Source organism: Coregonus lavaretus, assembly GCF_964263955.1.
Source record: "Coregonus lavaretus genome assembly, chromosome: 38".
Lineage (NCBI taxonomy): Eukaryota > Metazoa > Chordata > Actinopteri > Salmoniformes > Salmonidae > Coregonus > Coregonus lavaretus.
The window spans coordinates 17,647,767-17,672,901 of NC_140025.1; positions in this window are offsets into that span (position 1 = coordinate 17,647,767).

Sequence of the window (25,135 nt, forward strand, 5' to 3'; positions counted from 1 at the left end):
AGTAGTTACACAGGTAATAGTGCCATAATTGTTCCTAGGTTAGGGGGAGTAGGAAAGGAATGTTTGGGGGAAGGAGGAGGGGAGGTCAGAATTATAATTACGATGGCACGCAATGTGATGTCACTCCACATAATAAAATATCACACTATGAAGACTTGTAACACTCTTAAAATAACTCCAGCTAAACTGTAGCTATATTTAATACAATTAATGCAGAGGGACATGCTAACACACCAGAACACAATATATTAATTTGTACAATGTGTTCCAATGACTAACTAGTTTTAGCAGCAAAATGAGACAAGCAGAGGCTAGGCTATACAATGACATAGGTAGCGGGAATTAATTGGTTTTCATTAGCATGCGCCGGCGCCAGCGTTTATCTTGGTAAGAATCTGGTGACATTTGTCCTTGTAATACACAATGGTACACAGTCTTTAATTACCGACAATTACGGTGAAGGGCAGAGGAGGAGAAGGTCTCTAATCACAAAGGGAAATTAGTTATTAAAATCCAATTGTATTTAAACAGATGTAATGAGCGAGAGCAAGCTCACCTCGCCCGTGTGGAGAGATAAGGATCGGCCCGGGATACATAGGATACGTCCCAACTGGCACCCTATTCCCCACATAGTGCACTACTTTTTGACCAGAGCCCTATGGGTAGCTATTGGGCCCTGATCAAATGTAGCGCACTATGTAGGGAATAGGGTGCCATTTCCGTCGCAGACATACATGGCCTTTTTTTGTACAGTTTATACATGGCTATTCCTCTCCATGCTTTCTACTCCAGCATAATGGTGTAGGGATTGTGCATGTGGAATGAAGCTAGCAAGCCATTTGCATTGATTTAGTGGCTGGTAACAGTGCATGTGCTGAGGTATGCATTTGTCTTGTTGATTTCCCTTTGTGTCATATGAAGCCATGCTGTTCGCAACACTCTGTTAATAAAATCCATACACAAGCTACTGTACATATTATGTAATGAATCTGTTTTGACCATAGTTACTTTTTTTATTTTCTCTGACTCAACTAAATCAAATATATCAAAGTATAAAAATCTGTATACACACAGGCAACAATCACTCAACAATAGGGTGCATAGGCTAACCATGGGATGGTAGAAGAAAACAGGTTGTCAAACACTGAGCTAGCCTTGAGGTAGTCAAGCCTCTCTGTTTGACACTTTCCAACACAGCATGGTGGCAGGTTACAAAAGCAACAAAGTTGGGAGCATATGCCAGAATGATTGGGCCAGGTATTCCAAAAAGTCTGTTGCTTCACCGCCCACTGACAAAGGTCTTCTTTGATTCATGGAGACTTTTTTGAGGGAAAAAATTGGGATGTTGTCACTTCTTTGAATCTCCGCTCTCCATTGTTGAGAAAATGAGTCTCAAGAGGTAGGTGAAGTATGTTCAACGCTGATGGGTTGTGTACATGTTGCATTTATACCGTTTTTAACCATTTTCTCCCAAGTTGATATACAGTACCAGTCAAAAGTTAGGACACACCTACTCATTCAAGGGTTTTTCTTTATTTTTTACTATTTTCTACATTGTAGAATAGTAGTGAATACATCAAAACTATGAAATAACACATATGGAATCATGTAATAACCAAAAAGGTGTTAAACAAATCAAAATATATTTTATATTTGAGATTCTTCAAAGTAGCCACCCTTTGCCTTGATGACAGCTTTGCACACTCTTGGCACTCTCTCAACCAGCTTCACCTGGAATGCTTTTCCAACAGTCTTGAAGGAGCACTTGTTGGCTGCTTTTCCTTCACTCTGCCGTCCGACTCATCCCAAACCATCTCAATTGGGTTGAGGTCGGGGGATTGTGGAGGCCAGGTCATCTGATGCAGCACTCCATCACTCTCCTTCTTGGTAAAATAGCCCTTACACAGCCTGGAGGTGTGTTGGGTCATTGTCCTGTTGAAAAACAAATGATAGTCCTATTAAGCCCAAACCAGATGGGATGGCGTATCGCTGCAGAATGCTGTGGTAGCCATAATGGTTAAGTGTGCCTTGAATTCTAAATAAATCACAGACATTGTCACCAGCAAAGCACCCCCTCACCATAATACCTACTCCTCCATGCTTTACGGTTGGAAATACACATGCAGAGATCATCCGTTCACCCACACCGTGACCAAAGGACACATTTCCACCAGTCTAATGTCCGTTGCTCATATTTCTTGGCCCAAGCAGGTCTCTTCTTCTTATTGGTGTCCTTTAGTAGTGGTTTCTTTGCAGCAATTCGACCATGAAGGCCTGATTCACACAGTCCCCTCTGAACAGTTGATGTTGAGATGTGTCTGTGACTGAGACTGGTAACTCTAATGAACTTATCCTCTGCATCAGAGGTAACTCTGGGTCTTCCTTTCCTGTGGAAGTCCTCATGCGAGCCAGTTTCATCATAGCGCTTGATGGCTTTTGCGACTGCACCTGAAAAAACGTTCAAAGTTCTTAATGTTCCGTATTGACTGACCTTCATGTCTTAAAGTAATGTTGGACTGTCGTCTGTCTTTGCTTATTTGAGCTGTTCTTGCCATAATATGGACTTGGTCTTTTACCAAATAGGGCTATCCCCCCCCCCCTATTAATGCTGAAACGCATTAAGAAGGAAATAAATTACACAAATTAACTTTTTAGAAGGCACACCTGTTAATAGAAATGCATTCCAGGTGACTACCTCATGAAGCTGGTGAGAATGCCAAGAGTATGCAAAGCTGTTCAGCCTCAATTTGTGCGCTCCGTTCACATTGGCTCTCTATTGCTTGGCGGAGTCCAAGAGGCTGCGAAAACGTTTCTACTCCACCGCTCGCAAGTAGAAAATAAGGATAAAGTGACGTAAAATAGAGAGGAGATTGAAATGAGCTTGTATTGTGCCGGGAGAGTTTCAGAGATGAAAGATAATGGTAAAGGGGTCCTGTAGTAGCAAGGGGACTGTCTGTCCATTTTTTTGCCCGAGTAAAAAGGGACAACGGTACAGCACAAATGAATGTACGATCTTTATCGTACTTCACCATTGAACCCTTTTGCTCCCTGACACTCAACTCACCTTCCCTCTGCAAACAGAGAGTTTCACCACATATAAAACATAGAGATCGCATGAATTGTATGTTTGTTTAGTACAAGGGCCATTTTTTTTATCTTGACAAGGCGTTTGGAGCTGGTTCATAATGAAACAACATCCGGAGTAATGTTTTTAATCATTCCTAAAGTTGTCGGTATCATAGCTGATTTATTCCCACAGATGGTCGCCTAGGGAATTCACCCTCAATCCAAATTGGCTGCCAAAGTATAGCCACAGTGAGACAGACGGTTCACGGGTAGAATCAATCACTTGCTTAATACCCATCATAATTAACTCGGAACACCCTGGTGTAAATGTTATGTGCTCTTGGGAAAGGTGACCATCATTATAGAATGACACTTCGCACGTGAGGTTCACAGGGACATTATAATGCAGTAATGGCGGAACACTTGGTGACTGACATGCTAAAAACATAAGGCTGACATATCAACAGTAAATACTGCAGTCAATCTTTTTGTCACGCCCTGACTCAGGGGATTCTTATATGTTGAGTCAGGGTGTGTATATTCTTTGTTGTGTATGTTCTATGTTGTATATTCTAGTATGTGTCGATCTATGTTGGCCGGTGTGGTTCCCAATCAGAGGCAGCTGTCGCTCGTTGTCTCTGATTGGGGTCCATACTTAGGCAGCCTATTGGCACTGTGTAGTTGTGGGATCTTGTTCTGTGTAAGGTATGTTGTGTGTTCTACCTTGGACTTCACGTTTCGGGTCCTTTGTTGTTTTGTCGTGTGTTTAATAGTTATAATAAACATGTATGTATATCACGCTGCGCCTTGGTCTGACCCGTCATTAGACGAACGTGACACTTTTAGGATGTCAGATCTGATTTATCCACATGGTATTGTAGCTGCCCACTCAAAACTATCACTTCCTTAGTTCAACATTTGACAAATAAACCATAGCATAAATATATGAAGTGATATAGCCTTGTGATACATCTTGCAAATGCCAATGGGTAAAAACAACAATTTCGATTTACTTGACTTTATGTTGAAACAGTAACTAAGTTGTTAAAAATGATGATTAGCTTCTAGTCTGTTAGAAGTGTGTTTACCAAATGACTCAATGTTAAATACACTCCCGAGTGGCGCAGTGGTCTAAGGCACTGCATCGCAGTGCTAGCTGTGCCACTAGAGGTCCTGGTTCGAATCCAGGCTCTGTCGTAGCCGGCCGTGACCGGGAGACCCATGGGGCGGCGCACAATTGGCCCAGCGTCGTCCAGTGTAGGGGAGGGAATGGCCGGCAGGGATGTAGCTCAGTTGGTAGTTGTGGGTTCGATTCCCACGGGGGGCCGGTATGAAAAGAAAAATAATGTATGCACTCACTAACTGTAAGTCGCTCTGGATAAGAGCGTCTGCTAAATGACTAAAATGTAAATGTACACTGAGTATACAAAACATTAAGAACACCTGCTCTTTCCATGACATAGACTGACAGGTGAATCCAGGTGAAAGCTATGGTCCCTTATTGATGTCACTTGTTAAATCCAATTCAATCAGTGTAGATGAAGGGGAGGAGATAGGTTCTGTATACCCTCCCTACCTTGTCACAACACAACTGATTGGCTCAAACGCATTAAGAAGGAAATAAATTACACAAATTAAGTTTTAAATTCATTCCAGGTGACTACCTCATGAAGCTGGTTGTGAGAATGCCAAGAGTGTGCAAAGCTGTCATCAAGGCAAACGGTAGCTATTTGAAGAAAATCAAATATAATTTGATTTGTTTAACACTTATTTTTGGTTACTACATGATTCCATATGTGTTATTTCATAGTTTTGATGTCTTCACTATTATTCTACAATGTAGAACATAGTACAGTGGTTTGCGAAAGTATTCACCCCCCTTGGCATTTTTCCTATTTTGTTTCCTTACAACCTGGAATTAAAATGGATTTTTGGGGGGTTTGTATCGTTTGATTTACACAACATGCATACCACTTTGAAGGTGCAAAATATGTTATATTGTGAAACAAACAAGAGATAAGACAAAAAAACTGAACTTAAGCGTGCATAACTTTTCAAATCTTTGGAAGACTGAAACAGGTATCCCTCAATAATTTCCCTGTATTTAGCGCCATCCATCATTCCTTCAATTCTGACCAGTTTCCCAGTCCCTGCCGATGGAAAACATCCCCACAGCATGATGCTGCCACCACCATGCTTCACTGTGGGGATGGTGTTCTCGGGGTGATGAGAGGTGTTGGGTTTGCGCCAGACATAGTGTTTTCCTTGATGGCCAAAAAGCTAAATTTTATCTGACCAGAGTACCTTCTTCCATATGTTTGGGGAGTCTCCCACATGCCTTTTGGCGAACACCAAACATGTTTGCTTATTTTTTTCTTTAAGCAATAGCTTTTTTCTGGCCACTCTTCCGTAAAGCCCAGCTCTGTGGAGTGTACGGCTTAAAGTGGTCCTATGGACAGATACTCCAATCTCCGCTGTGGAGCTTTGCAGCTCCTTCAGGGTTATCTTTTGTCTCTTGGTTGCCTCTCTGATTAATGCCCTCCTTGCCTGGTCCGTGAGTTTTGGTGGGCGGCAGGTTTGTTGTGGTGCCATATTCTTTCAATTTTTTTATAATGGATTTAATGGTGCTCCGTGGGATGTTCAAAGTTTCGGATATTTTTCTATAACCCAACCCTGATCTGTACTTCTCCACAAATTTGTCTCTGACCTGTTTGGAGAGCTCCTTGGTCTTCATGGTGTTGCTTGCTTGGTGGTGTCCCTTGCTTAGCGGTGTTGCAGACTGTGGCCTTTCAGAACAGGTGTGTATATATACTGAGATCATGTGACAGATCATGTGACACTTCCATTGCACACTGGTGGACTTTATTTAACTAATTATGTGACTTCTGAAGGTAATTGGTTGCACCAAATCTTATTTAGGGGCTTCATAGCAGGGGGGGGGTGAATACATATGCATGCACCACTTTTCCGTTATTGATTTTGTAGAATTTTTTGAAACAAGTTATTTTTTTCATTTCACTTCACCAATTTGGACTATTTTGTGTTTGTCCATTACATGAAATCCAAATAAAAATACAATTCAATTACTGGTTATAATGCAACAAAATAGGAAAACCGCCAAGGGGGATGAATACTTTTGCAAGGCACTGTACAAATAAAGAAAAACCCTTGAATGAGTAGGTGTGTCCAAACTTTTGACTGGTACTGTCTGTGCCATGGATAGTTATACAGTAAGTTTCGCAACCTGGGATTGAAGTTTAGACAAGTTTAGCGGTCTCTGCCGCAAAATTCTCTTGCGTTGCCATAATTTCATAGTCTTGTATTTACCAGCAAAGCTGGAGATCAAGGTTCCCTTCAAATACACCAATGTGTTTATGTCCTCATGTATTTTAGATCATCATACCACTGTGCAGATTAACTTTTTTTGTTCTATATTTCATATTACACACCACAGATCTGTTTATACAATGATGATTTGCCCTGTTCAGTGCAGGTTTAAATGGGTTAATGCAACATATTTATCTGAACATGTTGTCTGTTTACACCAGTAGTTAACAACAAGGTCCACTCAAGTCAAGAAGCTAGAAGAGATCTCAGGTCCCCTAAGGGAGTGCACCACATTTGTAGCCAATGGTTCGTTCCATTTCATTTCAGCAAGTCATGACACCCACCAGCTCAGATTGTTCTGAAATGGTTTCTGTAGTTAGAAACTGATAACATAAGCATTCCATCAACATTATTGTGTTGAAAGACAATTTGAACTCTGAGAAATTAAACTAATTGATCCATATAATTTACATGAAATATAATACCCAACATCGAATTCGGACCAAACCACTTAACAGTTACTAAAATAAATGGTCAAAAGCCACTCATGGTCCCCCCAAACCCCACACCAAGCCCACCCCAATGGCCAGTATACAGTTCTCCATGTGTGACAAGTAGTATGAAGCTACGGTTTGGTGTATTGCTTATTCATACTATGTGATGTATTCTCAGTGAATTTGGTGAGGTTTATTTTCCCTGTTCAGAGAAATTAGCCATTGAAGTCGCTTGCACTCCCCCTTATAAATTAGTGTGAATCCTATCATTGAAATGGCCCATTTGGATGCAATCAACTGAGTTCAAATAATCTTTCAACAAAATAATGTTTCAGGGATGCTTATATTTCTGTTTCTAACTACAGAATCGATTTCAGAACAATCAGTGATGGTGGGTGTCGAAATCCTCTTGTGCTTTCTGAAGTGAAACAACTCCCATGTAGCCCTTTAGCCCTCATGGGTGGAATGTTTCTTAATATTTTTCATAATTTCATAATTAATAAACATAATTGTTTTTTTAAATGCCGAAAATCCTGTGTTTCTATGTCAAACGGTTTTGATATTTTTCAGTCTGTGATGAATATAAAATGTAATATTGGGATGCAAACTAAAATTGAATACATTTCAACTCTTTATCTGACATGGTACAGGTGTCTTCTTAATCCCATAAACATGTGTGTGTGAGGTGTTTACTTCTATTTCAAAGTAGATTTGTTTAAGACTACCAAGAAACACTCTGTGTGACCCTGATTTAGCCCACTGCAGTCAGGTCTGTGATCACTGCAGTAGTGCCACTCGACATGGTGTTTCCCTCTCAGCCTTCTTACAATGACTGCATAACCATCTGTTTCGCCATAGAAATAGAATGGCACTTAATATTGCCAGCTTCCGCCGGTCCATCCCTCAACGAACATTGTCTTGAATTGGAATGTCTGTTCTAGTCATTGCTGTGCACAAGAATAAACCACATTCAAGGTTTGGACCAGTCTAGGTTCGCTGCTGGAGAAAAATGTGTAAATAATAGACCAGGACACAGTTGTAGCGTGTAAAATATAATGCCAGCTTATATTAAAATAGGAATGAGGTAATATGATCGATCAATAAACAATGTACAATGCGTGGAAGTGAGTACAATTACCATAGAAAATGGTAATAGCCATGTAATAACAATGGGTAAGTAACAACCTTATAGTAACCTTATATGTACAAGAACCTTTAGGCAGTCAATAGTATTTCTAGGTCATTATAATCTAACTGGGTAATGATAATCTACTGGTTGCATGCTTTAAATCTAAACCTCATAGAATACAATGTATCAATACACTTGAGTACACAAAATCAGTTTCAGAAATGTATAAAAATATAAATAGTTCAATACAATCAATTCACCCATTCAATAATGCAACAATCCCACAACGTCAGTCATTGACCGTCAGTCATTGACCATCAGAATATTAATCAGGAATTCATCAAATTCACCCCATTACACTTGGGGAGTAGTGGAGACAGGGGTTGGCATATGAGAGCCATCACACTGGGAAAAAAACGGGTTAAATCCACGTCATTTCAAAAAAATGTTATATGTGATGACGTTGAATGAAAATGGAAAACTGATTGGATTTGCAAGAAGTAAGTGAATTTCGTCTTTTTGTAATCCAAACTTTTAACCTAAATCCAATAACAGGGTGACATTCACGTTAGTTGACAGCTCAACCAAATGTAAATCTAAACTAGACGTTAAACTGAAGTCTGTACCTAGTGGGATGTTCCAGGAAAGGTTGATGGGAGGGCATTTGGTTACCTCCCTATACAATGACGATTATGGCTTGCTGCTTTTTCACACACAAAAGCCAAGGCCCCACCTGAAAAACATTTACAAAGGAAGATGGCAATATATATCAACTGAAAAGGGAAGTTATTCAGTACAAAAAGAGTAACAGTTGAGCACAAGGCAAAACCGTAACCTCAGTACGTAGAATAATGCATAAACTGGAATGGGATGTAGGTGGAAAAAGTGTAGCAGTTGAGCAAAGCAATGCCTTGGCCAAAGCAAAGCCTTTTTTTTTGCAAGACATCGAGAAAACATTGAGAATATTGAAAAAAGGAGATGGTGTTGTTCTTGGTAGTGTAGTAAGGGTCTCCGCACTGTGCTGGAACAGCAATGCTACAAAAGGAGACATTGAGCCTTGAGGTTGTGTGGGTGTGGATCAATCACACATTTCTGTTTCTGCAGTGTATCATAGTGTGGTTGGACCATAAATGGTGAGTAGGGCTGTGAAAAATAAAACAGCTGGAGAATAGCTTCAGAATTACAATTGTATACAATTTTAGCCACTAATATAACTCTAATATACCGTTCGTGGCCCAAATGGATGTTGTTCAATATTTTATATGATTTTTTACATTTTCAAATCAATTATATTAAAATTACTTTTTTCATGGAGCAGTATGTGAGTATGCCCCAGTGCGGCTTTGATTGAATCATAGCCTGAGCCTATTCCGCAAATTGCCGTTTGCAGTCTATTTCCCTTTATCCTTCTACCCTGTCATGATGAGCATACAACAATGTTTTTCATTTATCTTAAATGAAGTTCCCAATATGTGCTCTGGAGGAAAATAGCCATTTCCGAGCCATTTTTCTTGTTTATGTTGTTTATGTGTCTGGTTGTTTTCACTTCGGGGTTTTCACATTCTTCCGTCTGACAGTTGTTTTTTAACTCCACTTCAACATCTTATGTGTCTGAACTCTGTGTAACAGCTGGAAATCCATTAGGCTTTTAACAATCAAGCGCAAATGATGAAAATAGTCTGTTTTTGTGTGTGGAGATCTATGTTGAGATTAAATATAAACACTAGGTCTTTTCATCCAAGACAGAAAAACCTTGCTTTGAATTTTAGGAACCATTGATGTATGGAATCATGAGAAACTTGACTTGCACCACCATGACTCAATTGGTAGAGCATGGCGCTTGTAACGCCAGGGTAGTGGGTTCGATCCCCGGGACCACCCATATGTAAAAATGTATGCGCACAGGACCGTAAGTCGATTTGGATAAAAGCGTCTGCTAAATGGCATATTATATTATGACTCAAAAGCGAGATGTGCATTTGCAGATACTTTTTTGCAGGCCCATTTGTTTTGTTTGTGCTTCTTCAAGTAAAGCTTTTATTTATCAATGGCTTGTTTCAGTCTGTAGGTTTTTGCTCCAATCTATGAGCTGACAACCCAGCTGTCACGACTCCCTCCGAAGCTGTCTCATCTCTTTGTTCAGGCAGGCTTCGGCGTTCGTCGTCACCGGCCTTCTAGCCACTGCCGCTCCTCTTTACATCATTCCATTAGTTTTGTCTTGTTTTTCACACACCTGGTACATGTTCCCTCATCAGTCTCTGTATAATTATTCCCTCGGCTCCCCCATGTCTTTGTGTTATTGTTCCATGTGGAGGTGTCGCTAGCTCGTGTTGAGCATTATCTTACTTTTATCGCCGGGATATTCACCCGTGTGTTTTGTTTTCCCAGTACGCATTTAAGTCGCACTGTATTTGGTTTAAGCATTGCTGCGGAATGCTGCATTGACCAAATAAACCCTTTTCTTTGATTCACACCTCCTGCGCCTGGCTCCGTCCTACTCACCTTGTTACAGAATAACACACCCAATCAGCATTGAGCGGGTCCGGGAGCATTCCACCATGTTAGCCAGCTTGGGCGACGCGATGGATCGGGTTCTCCAGGCTGTCCAGCGCCTGGAGAGGAGAGGGAATACGACGGGACAGCTGCCTTCTGCCAGGGTTTCCTCCTGCAGCTGGACCTCTACTTCAATACCATCAGCCCTGCTCCATCGGATCGGGAGAAGGTATCCACCCTCGTCTCCTGCCTCTCGGGGAAAGCCCTGGAGTGGGCCAACGCGGTCTGAAGTGAAGGAGGAGACGCGTTGGACAGCTACAGAGAGTTCGCACGCCTCTTCTGTGCAGTCTTTGATCATCCCCCGAAGGAAGAGAGGCCGGCGAGCGTCTGTTCCATCTGAGGCAGGGGACGAGGACCGCGCAAGACTTTGCCCTGGAGTTTAGAACCCTAACGGCTGGGTATGGGTGGACAGAGCGGTCCCTCATCAACCATTTCCGATGCAGCCTGCGTGAGGATGTCCACAGGGAGATAGCCTGCCGGTATACCACTCAGACCTGCGACCAACTGGTGGACATGGCCATCCGGTTGGACAACCTGCTGGCTTTGAGAGGACGTCCTGGAAGGGACCTGCCCATTTCACCCCCCCTCACCCCTGCTCACATTCCGATGGAGCTGGGTAGTGCAGCGTTCCGGGAGAATGGAGGACGACAGATACAGTGTCACTCTTGTGGCAGAAGAGGACATTCTGCTGCACGATGTCGTCAGAGTTCTTCTGGTTCTGGAGGCGGCAGGCAGCGCACTCTCGCATCACCCCAGGTAGCACAAACCCACACTCGTTCAGAGCCCACTGCTGCGCATTGAACCATCCACGCATACCCCCGAATACCTAGATTTGGTGCAAGCCATTTCCGAAACGCAGGCGACCAAATTACCACCCCATCGCTCGGGGGATTGCGTGATAAACCTCAGGTTAGACGCTGTGCCGCCCAGGAGTCATAAACTCAACAAAAAAGTACTGCAGTGCATCTCCTCCTCATGGACTGCACGAGATTTGCCAGTTCTTGCTGTGAGGTGTTACCCCATTCTTCCACCAAGGCACCTGCAAGATCCCAGACATTTCTGGGGGGAATGGCCCTAGCCCTCACCCTCCGATCCAACAGGTCCCAGACGTGCTCAATGGGATTGAGATCCGGGTTCTTCGCTGGTCATGGCAGAACAGTGACATTACTATCTTGCAGGAAATCAGGCACATAATGAGCAGTATGGCTGGTGGCATTGTCATGCTGGAGGGTCATGTCAGGATGAGCCTGCAGGAAGGGTACCACATGAGGGAGGAGGATGTCTTCCCTGTAACGCACAGCGTTTAGATTGTTTGCAATGACAACAAGCTCAGTCAGATGATGCTGTGACACACCGCCCCAGACCATGACGGACCCTACACCTCCAAATCGATCCCGCTCCAGAGTACAGGCCTCGGCGTAACACTTTAATTGAACAAGCATGGGAAAAAGTGTTAAAACCCTTTACAATGAAGATCTTCGAAGTTATTTGGATTTTTACAAATTATCTTTGAAAGACAGGGTCCTGAAAAAGGGACATTTCTTTTTTGCTGATTATAATATCCCCTGTCGCAGACTGATACGGAGGCTATGGAAACATACGTCTCCGAGTCCCTGCGTCAGGGATTCATACGTCCCTCCACTTCACCCGCCTGCTCGAGTTTCTTTTTAGTGAAGAATAAAGACGGGGGTCTGCGCCCTTGCATTGATTACCGTGCACTTAATAAAATTACAATTCGCTATAAGTTATCCTCTACCCCTCATTTCCTCTGTGATCGAATCAATGCATGGGCGCGCTTCTTCACGAAATTAGATCTAAGGAGTGTGTACAACCTGGTACGTGTCCGGGAAGGGGACGAATGGAAGACAGCCTTTAGCACCACCATGGGGCATTATGAATACCTGGTGATGCCGTACCAGTTGATGAATGCTCCATCAGTCTTCCAGTTCTTTGGGAACGAGGTGTTTTGGGACATGCTTGGTCGTGGTGTGGTGGTCTACATCGATGACATCCTGGTGTATTCTGCTATGCGTGCCGAGCATGTGTCCTTTGGTTTGCAGAGTGCTTGGGCGTCTGTTGGAGCATTATTGGACTTCCTGACGGGCCGCCCCCAGGTGGTAAGGGTAGGTAACAACACATCTGCCACACTGATCCTCAACACGGGGGCCCCTCAGGGGTGCGTGCTCAGTCCCCTCCTGTACTCTCTGTTCACCCATGACTGCATGGCCAGGCACGACTCCAACACCATCATTAAGTTTGCCGACGACACAACAGTGGTAGGCCTGATCACCGACAACGATGAGGAGGTCAGAGATCTGGCCGTGTGGTGCCAGGACAACAACCTCTCCCTCAACGTGACCAAGACAAAGGAGATGATTGAAGACTACAGGAAAAAAAAGAGGACTGAGCACGCCCCCATTCTCATCGACGAGGCTGTAGTGGAACAGGTTGAGAGCTTCAAGTTCCTTGGTGTCCACATCACCAACGAACTATCATGGTCCAAACACACCAAGACAGTCGTGAAGAGGGCACGACAAAGCCTATTCCCCCTCAGGAGACTAAAAAGATTTGGCATGGGTCCTCAGATCCTCAAAAAATTCTACAGCTGCACCATCGAGAGCATCCTGACTGGTTGCATCACCGCCTGGTATGGCAACTGCTTGGCCTCCGACCGCAAGGCACTACAGAGGGTAGTGCGTACGGCCCAGTACATCACTGGGGCAAAGCTTCCTGCCATCCAGGACCTCTATACCAGGCGGTGTCAGAGGAAGGCCCTCAAAATTGTCAAAGACTCCAGCCACCCTAGTCATAGACTGTTCTCTCTGCTACCGCACGGCAAGCGGTACCGGAGTGCCAAGTCTAGGTCCAAAAGACTTCTCAACAGCTTCTACCCCCAAGCCATAAGACTCCTGAACAGCTAATCATGGCTACCCGGACTATTTGCACTGCCCCCCCACCCCATCCTTTTTACGCTGCTGCTACTCTGTTAAGTATTTATGCATAGTCACTTTAACTCTACCCACATGTACATATTACCTCAAATACCTCAACTAGCCGGTGCCCCCGCACATTGACTCTGCAACGGTACCCCCCTGTATAGAAAGCCTCCCTACTGTCACTTTATTTTACTTCTGCTCTTTTTTTCTCAACACTTTTTTTGTTGTTTTTTTATTCTTACTTTTTTTGTTTAAAATAAATGCACTGTTGGTTAAGGGCTGTAAGTAAGCATTTCACTGTAATGTCTGCACCTGTTGTATTCGGCGCATGTGACCAATAAAATTTGATTTGATGCCAAGGCAGAAAAATGTCTGTTTTTCCAACAATCCGTCTCCTTCCTCTGATACCACATCACCACCTCAGGTGTGGAGATGGAGGGAGACCGCATTTCAGCCGTGCGTAATTGGCCGATTCTAACCACAGTTAAGGAGGTGCAGCACTTCATTGGCTTTGCCAATTACTATCGGAGGTTTATCCGGGGATTTGGCAAGGTCGCAGCCCCCTTCACCTCTCTGAAGGGTGGGCCGTCCCGGCTCCGCTGGTCTGCTGAGGCTGACAGGGCTTTCAGTACCCTGAGGGCTCTGTTCACATCAGCCCCGGCACTGGTCCATCCCGATCCCTCATTGCCGTTCATAATGGAGGTGGACGCGTCCGAGGTAGGGGTAGTTGCTGTCCTATCCCAATGCTCAGGCACGCCACCAAAGCTCCTCCCCTGTACCTTCTTCTCTAAGAAGCTCAGCCCGGCAGAACATAATTATGACGTTGGTGATCGGGAGCTGTTGGCTGTTGTCAGAGCCCTGACAGCATGGAGGCACTGGCTTGATGGGGCTAAACACCCATTCCTCGTCTGGACTGACCACCGTAAACTGGAGTACATCCGGGCAGCGAGGAGGCTGAACCCTCGCCAGGCCAGGTGGGCCTTGTTCTTCAATCGGTTTGATTTCACGCTATCCTTTATACCAGGCACTAAGAACGTGAAGGCAGACGCAATGTCACGGCTGTATGAGTCATCTCCACCTCAGTGCCCGGGTAAGTTACATCCCTTATCAGTTCATTAACGGCCATGGTCCCACTTTGCGATCGATTTTCAAAACTGATCTTCCCCTCTCTCAGGGTAACACCCCCATCCTGGTCGTTGTGGACTGCTTTTCTAAAGCCTGCCGCCTCCTTCCTCTGCCCGGTCTCCCGACAGCCCTGCAAACTGTGGAAGCCCTTTTTACTCATGTCTTCCGGCACTACGGGGTGCCATAGGACATAGTGTCTGACCGGTGTCCCCAGTTTACGTCTAGGGTCTGGAAGGCGTTCATGGAACATCTCGGGTCTCTGGGTTTCACCCCAAATCTAATGGGCAAGTGGAACAGATGAATCAGGATGTGGGTAGGTTTCTGTGGTCCTACTGCCAGGACGGCCGGGAGAGTGGTCGGTGTTCTTGCCATGGGCCGAATATGCCCAGAACTCTCTTCGCCACTCCTCCACTAACATGCCACTATTTCAATGTGTTTTAGGGTATAAGCCAGTCCTGGCACCGTGGCATCAGAACCAGACCGAAGCTCCTGCGGTGGACGACTGGTTTCGGCGCATGGAAGAGACGTGGAACGCCGCCCACGCCCATCTCCAGCGCGCCGTGCGTCGCCAGAAGTCCAACGCTGACCACCACCGCAGTCAGGCCCCGGTCTTCGTACCGGGTGATTAGTTCTCGACCCGGAACCTGCCCCTCCGCCTGCACTGCAGGAAGCTGAGCCCGCGGTTTGTGGGGCCGTTCAAAGTCCTGAGGAGAGTGAACGAGGTTACGTATAGGTTGCTGCTCCCTCCTGATTACCGTATTAACCCCTCGTTTCACGTGTCTCTCCTCAGGCCAGTGGTGCTGGTCCGCTCCAGGAGTCTGAGGTGCGGGAGGTCCCTCCGCCCCCTCTGGAAATCGAGGGGGCCCCGGCGTACTCCGTCCGTTCCATCCTGGATTCGAGGCGTCGAGCGGGGGTCCTTCAGTACCTCATGGAGTGGGAGGGGTACAGTCCAGAGGAGCGGTGCTGGGTCCCGGTGAAGGATGTCCTCGATCCCTCCCTGTTGCGGGACTTCCACCGTCGCCATCCGGATCGCCCTGCTCCGCGTCCTCCTTGCCGGTGTCGGCGCGCTGCTAGACCTCCACTTCAAGGGGTGGGTACTATCACAACTCCCTCCAAAGCTGCCTCATCTCCTTGTTCGGGCAGGCTTCGGCATTCGTCGTCACCGGCCTTCTACATTTACATTTTAGTCATTTAGCAGACGCTCTTATCCAGAGTTTGTTTGTTTGTCAGACACACCTGGTACATATATATAATATATAATATATAATATGCCATTTAGCAGACGCTTTTATCCAAAGCGACTTACAGTCATGCGTGCATACATTTTTTTTTTGTGTATGGGTGGTCCCGGGGATCGAACCCACTACCTTGGCGTTACAAGCGCCGTGCTCTACCAGCTGAGCTACAGAGGACCACATATCCCCTGTACAGTTATTCCCTCTGCTCCCCCATGTCTTTGTGTGTTATTGTTCCATGTAGAGGTGTTGCTAGCTCGTGTTGAGCATTATGTTACTTTTTATCGCCGGGATATTCACCCGTGTGTTTTGTTTTCCCAGTACGCATTTAAGTCGCACTGTACTTGGTTTAGGCATTGCTGCAGACTGCTGTATTGGCCAATAAACCCTATTCTTTGATTCACACCTCCTGCACCTGGCTCCGTCCTACTCACCTTGTTATTCCAGCAGGCAAAGCAAAACTGGTTGTAATGATGTTAGGCTGACGTCTTTTATGATTGAGCTATTCATCTCCTGCCAAATTCATTATTGCTAATAATGAAAATGAATAGTTTTTCTTGTTGAGTTTTTTATTAAGAGCAGACCATAATTATTTATACCTACACCATTTATTTCTGTATTCAAATTAGTTTATTAAAACAGATACAGGCTGAAAATCCATGACTTGCGCAACACAAACACATAGCTATGCAAGTTGTTTATTTGGGTCAAAGTGCAGAAAACGTCATTATTTTTTGCCGGATTGGCATTCACTGGGCACACGGCAAGACACCAATGCACTTTCATCTCATTTCATTATTCAACTGATAACATTAGCAATCATGGAGTACATTTACATATAAATACAACACATCTGATTGTAAATTAGATTGTGAATTCAACCCAGGGCCTAGTTTACCAGCAAAGTTTGTGGACCAAAATAGCCAGGTAATTACTTCAGTTTTTCCACATTTTACATTTAGATGATAAAACCCGATGAACGGTGCTTAATGGAATATGCAGCTGCTAAACAGTAATTAACTTTCAAATGACTATTATTTAAAGTAATTTAAAGTAAACTGACAATGGCATTAGTTGACAGGTGGTGTAGCATGCAATAAATTGGCTCACAAAATGACTGCTCCATAAGGCATTTAGTCATATTCGCAAACGTAGGCTCAATCTAAAAATCAATAAGCTATGGTAATAGAAAAACACAGCGTTGGGATAGAGTGACGTGATCAAATATGGCTACCTAGTATGGTCAAGGCTTTAGTGCAGGACAACACAAACTGGGGTACCATTATCAAACTAGGTGAGGAGTTTGGTCAGTTGAGTTATTGCTGGGTCGTATTCACTAGGAACCTAAATTAAGCAAACAGACTAAAACAGGGAGGGACTCCCTGAACTTGTCCAATTAGTAACTAATAAACTTATAAAAAGTTATAACATGTTTTGCTAAGGAGTGCACTAATGACTACGACCCAGACGTGTTCGTGCAAAACGTATGGCACATTTTCTGGCAGCCATGACAATATTGTACTTTACTTCACAGTGGCCCCAAGTTTTTACATTAACCCAAGTCATAGTAGCCTGCAAATCTGGACATCTGTTAGACAAGGGGGCTTATTTTATTATTTATTTATTTTTAGTCATTTAGCAGACGCTCTTATCCAGAGCGACTTACAGGAGCAATTAGGGTTAAGTGCCTTGCTCAAGGGCACATCGACAGATTTTTCACCTAGTCGGCTCGGGGATTAGAACCAGCGACCTTTCGGTTACTGGCACTATGCTCTTAACCACTAAGCTACCTGCCGCCCCGGGCTTGTTAGGTTGCTTAGCACGACTCATTCATTAACAACAGGGTAACACACACACTCACACACAGAGCTAGTCAGCCAACACATGCTCCCTCTAGTGTTTCATCTTTTCCCCAAATATTAATGAATTCATGCAAAAATATTGATGTATACATAAAATCACCCTTTAATGCAGCCATCTGTGTTCTTCCTAGAGTAATCCCACATTACCTACCCCCTCCTTGGATTTAATTTCATTCTGATCCATGCCCTTAGATTCCCTGTTTCAGTTAAAAAACAGAAAGAGAGCTTTGCTGCCCCACAACTCCTCCGCGAGCATCAAACGCAAGACACAAGAAAAGCAACAGCCGACATCCCGACTTGAATCTCGGTACATTGTGTTCTTGTCTAATTTCCTGATGTTTGATAAACGATTAATTGGTGAGAAGGACTCTCTCTGGCCCTTACATCTCTCTCTCTCTCACTCTTTGACAACTCATGTTTACACCTCTGGCAACCAAATCCACTTCAGACTGAAGCATAGAGGACAGGGCTTTCAGACAGTAGCTTTACCTGTCGAGGTCTCTCCCTCTGCCTCGTCTGCTTTCCGTCTGTTCATCTCTGTGTTTTGGAAGGTGTTTGAGGCTGTCCCCAAGACTGTGTGAATGAGGGTCTTTGATGCCCATGGCACGGGATGAATACTAATACTGTAGACTGGCAGAGCAGTGTAGAAGGGCGCTCTGCTGCCACCTTTCGGCAAACATCAAAGCCTCATACTATAGATAGGCACAGTTATTGAGAATTCAGCAACAGTCGGTACCTTTGCAATTCTCTCTCCCCTTCGCTCTCTCTTTCTCTTCAACCTCTACCTCCCTTTCTTTACTGTGTTTCATTGGCAATCTACATCCTGTCTGTATTGTAAGTCCCCCTCTTTCTTGCTGTAACACACTACCTCCTCTTTCTTTCTCCCTCCCTCATGTCTCTATGTCTCTCTCTCTCTGTCTCTCTGTCTCTCTCTCTCTCTCTCTGTCTCTCTCGCTCTCTCTCTCTCTCTCTCTCTCTCTCTCCAATCTTTTTTCTCCCTCCCTCACGCCTTTCCCTCTCTTCCTCTCTGTCTCGCTCGCTCGCTCACATTCACGTAAACTCCGTCCAGGAAATGAGATGTACGGTCTCATCTTCTGAGTGGTGTCATCATGTCCTCTGCTGATTGTTCTCTTCTATCTACCTGTTACTGTATGCATCTCAAATGGCACGCTATTCCCTATATAGTGCACTACTTTTGACCAGAACCCATAGGGCTCTGGTCAAAAGAAGTGTACTATGTAGAGGATAGGGTGACTTTTGGGATGCATCCACTGGTCGGCTCCACAGTGATTGCTCGGCAAACCTAATCAGCCAAGCCTCTTCCCTGTTCTCCATTATCCCCTGTCCTCCCAGGGATGACGTGATGAGAGAATTAGTTTTAGGAAGCAGCGGCATCATGCCCATTGAAACTGAGTGGCACATGCCCACTCAATTTCATCTATTTGTAGGATTAAAATATACAAGGAAGTTTCTCTTAAACATAATTAATTCAAAGATATTGAATTTGTCTGTTAGTGCCCCTACAAAAATAATAGATACAGTACATGACATGCACCAACATGTTCACTTCATTATGCAACCTCTGATGATCAACAATCAGCCAGGTGCCATTACTTAGTGCAAAACTACAACAGCGCTATGACAAGGCATATATCTCTCAAAGAAAAGGGACACTAGGTTTGTCCAAAATATCTAATACCGTAATGTTGGCACAGTTATAAAATTAACTCCCAAACAATGTGATGATGTTTGTATTGAATGTGGGAAGAGACATTCTGTAACAACAAAGCAATCCTAGAATTCAGGCCAATCCACAAGCTCAGCAGAGTCCTACTCACCCTCAACATAGCAGGACCGGAAGCAACCGCTTGGCTTAGGGACTTTCCATCGCTAAATAACAACAACAAAGCAGATTAGGTGCAAATACGTCGCCCTGAATTATTTTAGACCTGCATGTCTCCATTAACACAGTTAATGATGATTGTGCAACAGTGTGATTGGCAACATAATCTCTACCTGGTGCTTTGACAATAAGAAAATAATATAATTATGAGATGCCATAGGCACCCTTGTACGGTTCATTTAAATGCAATTGAGTCCGTTTGGGACATAGTGAATTGGACTGGGATTCAAACAACACCAAGAATCAATGGCTATGTATCAATAATTTAAAAGTCCAAAAATGTATTTACCAATCCCAGAATGTCCTTTTACCCACAGCTGTCTGTAATGATGCCCCTCAGAGAGCGCCTCTCAATCTGGGTTTACTCATGATCAAAGAAAAGAGCTTCTTGATTATATGAAACAAATATTGATCTGTTGATTGGATCACATTTCTTGTGAATTGTTAAATGTTGCCCTGCTGTGAAATAACATGTAATGTGGATATAATCTAGATTCTGTTTATACATTTTGTATAAGACACTAACAGATATGTAATACATGTGGAGTGAATAACCTAGATATGAAGTTGCAAAAGGAGATGGCTATACAGAAGTTTATGGTTTGTAGAGTGGTTTGTATTTCATTGTGATATGCGCCTCTGTTCCCAATGTTATAGAACCTTGCTTTTAAACTTCTCTCAGGCGATCTGCTTTCTCGCGGAGTTCAGGAAAAGGGGAAATTCATTTACAAGCAAATTATTTTTGCACTTGTCCCCTTGTCACTTCAGTGAAGGAAAATCCCTGCCGGGTTAATTGAGACGGGTGTGGAAAACCTGGGTGGTGTTCAGTAGGCACCAAAAAGGAACGGCACAGGGAGGGTCTTGTTCAATAAGAAACAGTCATTTTAGTTTTCTGTTGCAAAATGTTTTAAAATATTTTCCATCGCATTCCCTAATGAACACGACCGTGGCCCAGGAAGTTGTAAGAGAGAAGAAAAGAAGCATTCGCCTGGTGCAGTAACACAGACTTCCTCACCATGCCCTGATTAATAAGCCAATGACAACACACGCTGTGTAGTAACACAGGCAGGCAGAGACAGAGAGAGAGGGCAGCAGAAAAACATGTATCCACAAGAGTTCTTCGACATCACTGCGACATTGAAATTATGTTCTGAGTCATGTTCTCTAGCTACTGGTTTCATCCAATCATATTAGAAAGAGAGAAGAGGAAGAGAGAGAGTGAGATGTACAGTGGGGGAAAAAAGTATTTAGTCAGCCACCAATTGTGCAAGTTCTCCCACTTAAAAAGATGAGAGAGGCCTGTAATTTTCATCATAGGTACACGTCAACTATGACAGACAAAATGATTTTAAAAAATCCAGAAAATCACATTGTAGGATTTTCAATGATTTTATTTGCAAATTATTGTGGAAAATAAGTATTTGGTCAATAACAAAAGTTTCTCAATACGTTGTTATATACCCTTTGTTGGCAATGACACAGGTCAAAAGTTTTCTGTAAGTCTTCACAAGGTTTTCACACACTGTTGCTGGTATTTTGGCCCATTCCTCCATGCAGATCTCCTCTAGAGCAGTGATGTTTTGGGGCTGTCGCTGGGCAACACGGACTTTCAACTCCCTCCAAAGATTTTCTATGGGGTTGAGATCTAGAGACTGGCTAGGCCACTCCAGGACCTTGAAATGCTTCTTACGAAGCCACTCCTTCGTTGCCCGGGCGGTGTGTTTGGGATCATTGTCATGCTGAAAGACCCAGCCACGTTTCATCTTCAATGCCCTTGCTGATGGAAGGAGGTTTTCACTCAAAATCTCACAATACGTGGCCCCATTCATTCTTTCCTTTACACGGATCAGTCGTCCTGGTCCCTTTGCAGAAAAACAGCCCCAAAGCATGATGTTTCCACCCCCATGCTTCACAGTAGCTATGGTGTTCTTTGGATGCAACTCAGCATTCTTTGTCCTCCAAACACGACGAGTTGAGTTTTTACCAAAAAGTTATATTTTGGTTTCATCTGACCATATGACATTCTCCCAATCCTCTTCTGGATCATCCAAATGCACTCTAGCAAACTTCAGACGGGCCTGGATATGTACTGGCTTAAGCAGGGGGACACATCTGGCACTGCACGATTTGAGTCCCTGGCGGCGTAGTGTGTTACTGATGGTAGGCTTTGTTACTTTGGTCCCAGCTCTCTGCAGGTCATTCACTAGGTCTCCCCGTGTGGTTCTGGGATTTTTGCTCACCGTTCTTGTGATCATTTTGACCCCACGGGGTGAGATCTTGCGTGGAGCCCCAGATCGAGGGAGATTATCAGTGGTCTTGTATGTCTTCCATTTCCTAATAATTGCTCCCACAGTTGATTTCTTCAAACCAAGCTGCTTACCTATTGCAGATTCAGTCTTCCCAGCCTGGTGCAGGTCTACAATTTTGTTTCTGTTGTCCTTTGACAGCTCTTTGGTCTTGGCCATAGTGGAGTTTGGAGTGTGACTGTTTGAGGTTGTGGACAGGTGTCTTTTATACTGATAACAAGTTCAAACAGGTGCCATTAATACAGGTAACGAGTGGAGGACAGAGGAGCCTCTTAAAGAAGAAGTTACAGGTCTGTGAGAGCCAGAAATGTTGCTTGTTTGTAGGTGACCAAATACTTATTTTCCACCATAATTTGCAAATAAATTCATAAAAAATCCTACAATGTGATTTTCTGGATTTTTTTTTCTCAATTTGTCTGTCATAGTTGACGTGTACATATGATGAAAATTACAGGCCTCTCTCATCTTTTTAAGTGGGAGAACTTGCACAATTGGTGGTTGACTAAATACTTTTTTTCCCCACTGTATAGACATTCTTCTCATGGTCATCAATCAAAAGTCAATCAACAACATGTTTTCAGCTTTTATGAACGGTCTTTGTACAAGAGCTAGCACCATTATAGTTTGCCTCTGTGGTTCGAGAAAGAGAAAGATGTATAGACGCTGTTGACATGGCCTTACCCAAAATGCCAATCAATATTCTACTGTACTTTCAGATCTCAAAGAAAAAGCATAGGAAGGCTTCAGTTGCTGAAGTCTATCTTTCACCTTTCATTACACTTGGTGACCTTGACACCTACTATACTATCCTCCAAACTCTTTTAGATTCAGTTCTGCATTGAGCGACATCCATTTTATCTCATGAATAATCTGAACGGAGTCCATTTTGAAAGGGAAGGTCCAATTTGTGAAAGTTTCTGAATGTGGCAAATTATTTTGAAGAACACATTCAGAAACCCTCACAAACTGACCTTCCCTTTCAAAATGTACTCCATTTAGATTATTCATCAAATAAAATGCATGTTGCTCATCTGCATCTCTGAGTCTGAACAATGTCTAAAAAAGTTCAGCAGAATAAGACAGAGGAAACTATAGTTCTATATAGAAAATTGGTACGTTGCTGCTGTATCAGTGTGGACAGTTTGGACATAATTCCTTTAAATACCAATCTATGACCTCCTTCAAGGTGGAACATATTCCACAAGAGAAGAGAGAAGCAGTGAGAAGCAGACCTGGGATAAAATACTATTGGAAATCTTTAAAATATGTGGTTTGCACATTTGGGACTTGTCTATTGGTTCATTACAACAGGCAAGCTCAAGAAGAAACAAAATAAAACAAAAAGAAACGAGAAGAGAATTCTTCGAAGTGAGAAGCAGAGAGAAGAATAGAAGAGATAAACAGAGTACATAAACGGAGATGAGCGGAGGAGAGGAGAGCAGCAATAGCGTTGTTGTGATTCTGGCGATGCTCTCCCTGCCTGTCTCTCTAATGAACCTGCCGCATATTAATCCCTATCACTAATGAGGCCATTCAGAATGATAAGCTTCCCCCGCACCCGTTAATGAACACATGCTAATGCTGCCTCTCCCTCTCAGCCAGGCCCCTTTCCACTGAGCCTAAATCAGACAGTAACACCTGCCCAGCTGCACCGCTGTCCAGACAGCCCTCAGTACATAGGCCTAGGTCCAAAATGCAGTGCATCTGTCTGTTGGTTAATCTATCTATGCATTCTTTCGTCAGTCCATTTGTCCGTCGATTCAATAATTCATTCATAAATTCATCCATCCATCCTTCCATGCATTTTTGACATCCATCGGTCCATCCTTCCATCTATCCATCCATCCTTTTTTGACACCCATCTGTCCATCCGTTCACCCATCCCTTCATATCTATCTAATGGCACATTTCTTACTCATCTGATGATTTGTGCATCCCTCCATCATTCTGTCAGTTCAATGAGCTGACATAAATCTCAATTTCAGTACCATCCACTGATGAACCCCATGTGCCCCATTTGACATTATTTTCTGAATTCTTTAAGTTTGGGACTCTAAATCAGGCAAGTGTGAGTGCGCCTCATCTCTATTTGGGGTTCTTCCAACCAACACCTTGAGGATCAGCACTCCAAACAGGGGCGTATTCATTACGGAAACCGTTGACCATTTAAGAACCAAACGGAAGCAAACAGAGCATAACGATAATTTCTATTGGACAAGTTCAATTAAGAGCGAAACAAGTGTTTCTATTAGACAAATTCAGCTAAGTCCCTCCCAATTTTGTTCAGATTGTTTCTGTTTAATAAACGTTTTGCAACATTTTGAAACAGAATTGGCGTAATGAATATGCCCCCTGCTCACCTCAAACTAAACCAAACCTACTGTCACGACTTCCTCCAAAGCTGACTCCCCTCCTTGTTCGGGCAGGCTTCAGCGTTCGTCGTCACCGGCCTACTAGCCACTGCCGCTCCATATCTCATCATTCCATTTGTCTTGTCTTATCAGTTACACACACCTGGTTCATATCCCCTCATTAGTACATGTATACAGTGGGGAAAAAAGGATTTAGTCAGCCACCAATTGTGCAAGTTCTCCCACTTAAAAAGATGAGAGAGGCCTGTAATTTTCATCATAGGTACACGTCAACTATGACAGACAAATTGAGAAAAAGAAATCCAGAAAATCACATTGTAGGATTTTTTATGAATTTATTTGCAAATTATGGTGGAAAATAAGTATTTGGTCACCTACAAACAAGCAAGATTTCTGGCTCTCACAGACTTGTAACTTCTTCTTTAAGAGGCTCCTCTGTCCTCCACTCGTTACCTGTATTAATGGCACCTGTTTGAACTTGTTATCAGTATAAAAGACACCTGTCCACAACCTCAAACAGTCACACTCCAAACTCCACTATGGCCAAGACCAAAGAGCTGTCAAAGGACACCAGAAACAAAATTGTAGACCTGCACCAGGCTGGGAAGACTGAATCTGCAATAGGTAAGCAGCTTGGTTTGAAGAAATCAACTGTGGGAGCAATTATTAGGAAATGGAAGACATACAAGACCACTGATAATTTCCCTCGATCTGGGGCTCCACGCAAGATCTCACCCCGTGGGGTCAAAATGATCACAAGAACGGTGAGCAAAAATCCCAAAACCACACGGGGGGACCTAGTGAATGACCTGCAGAGAGCTGGGACC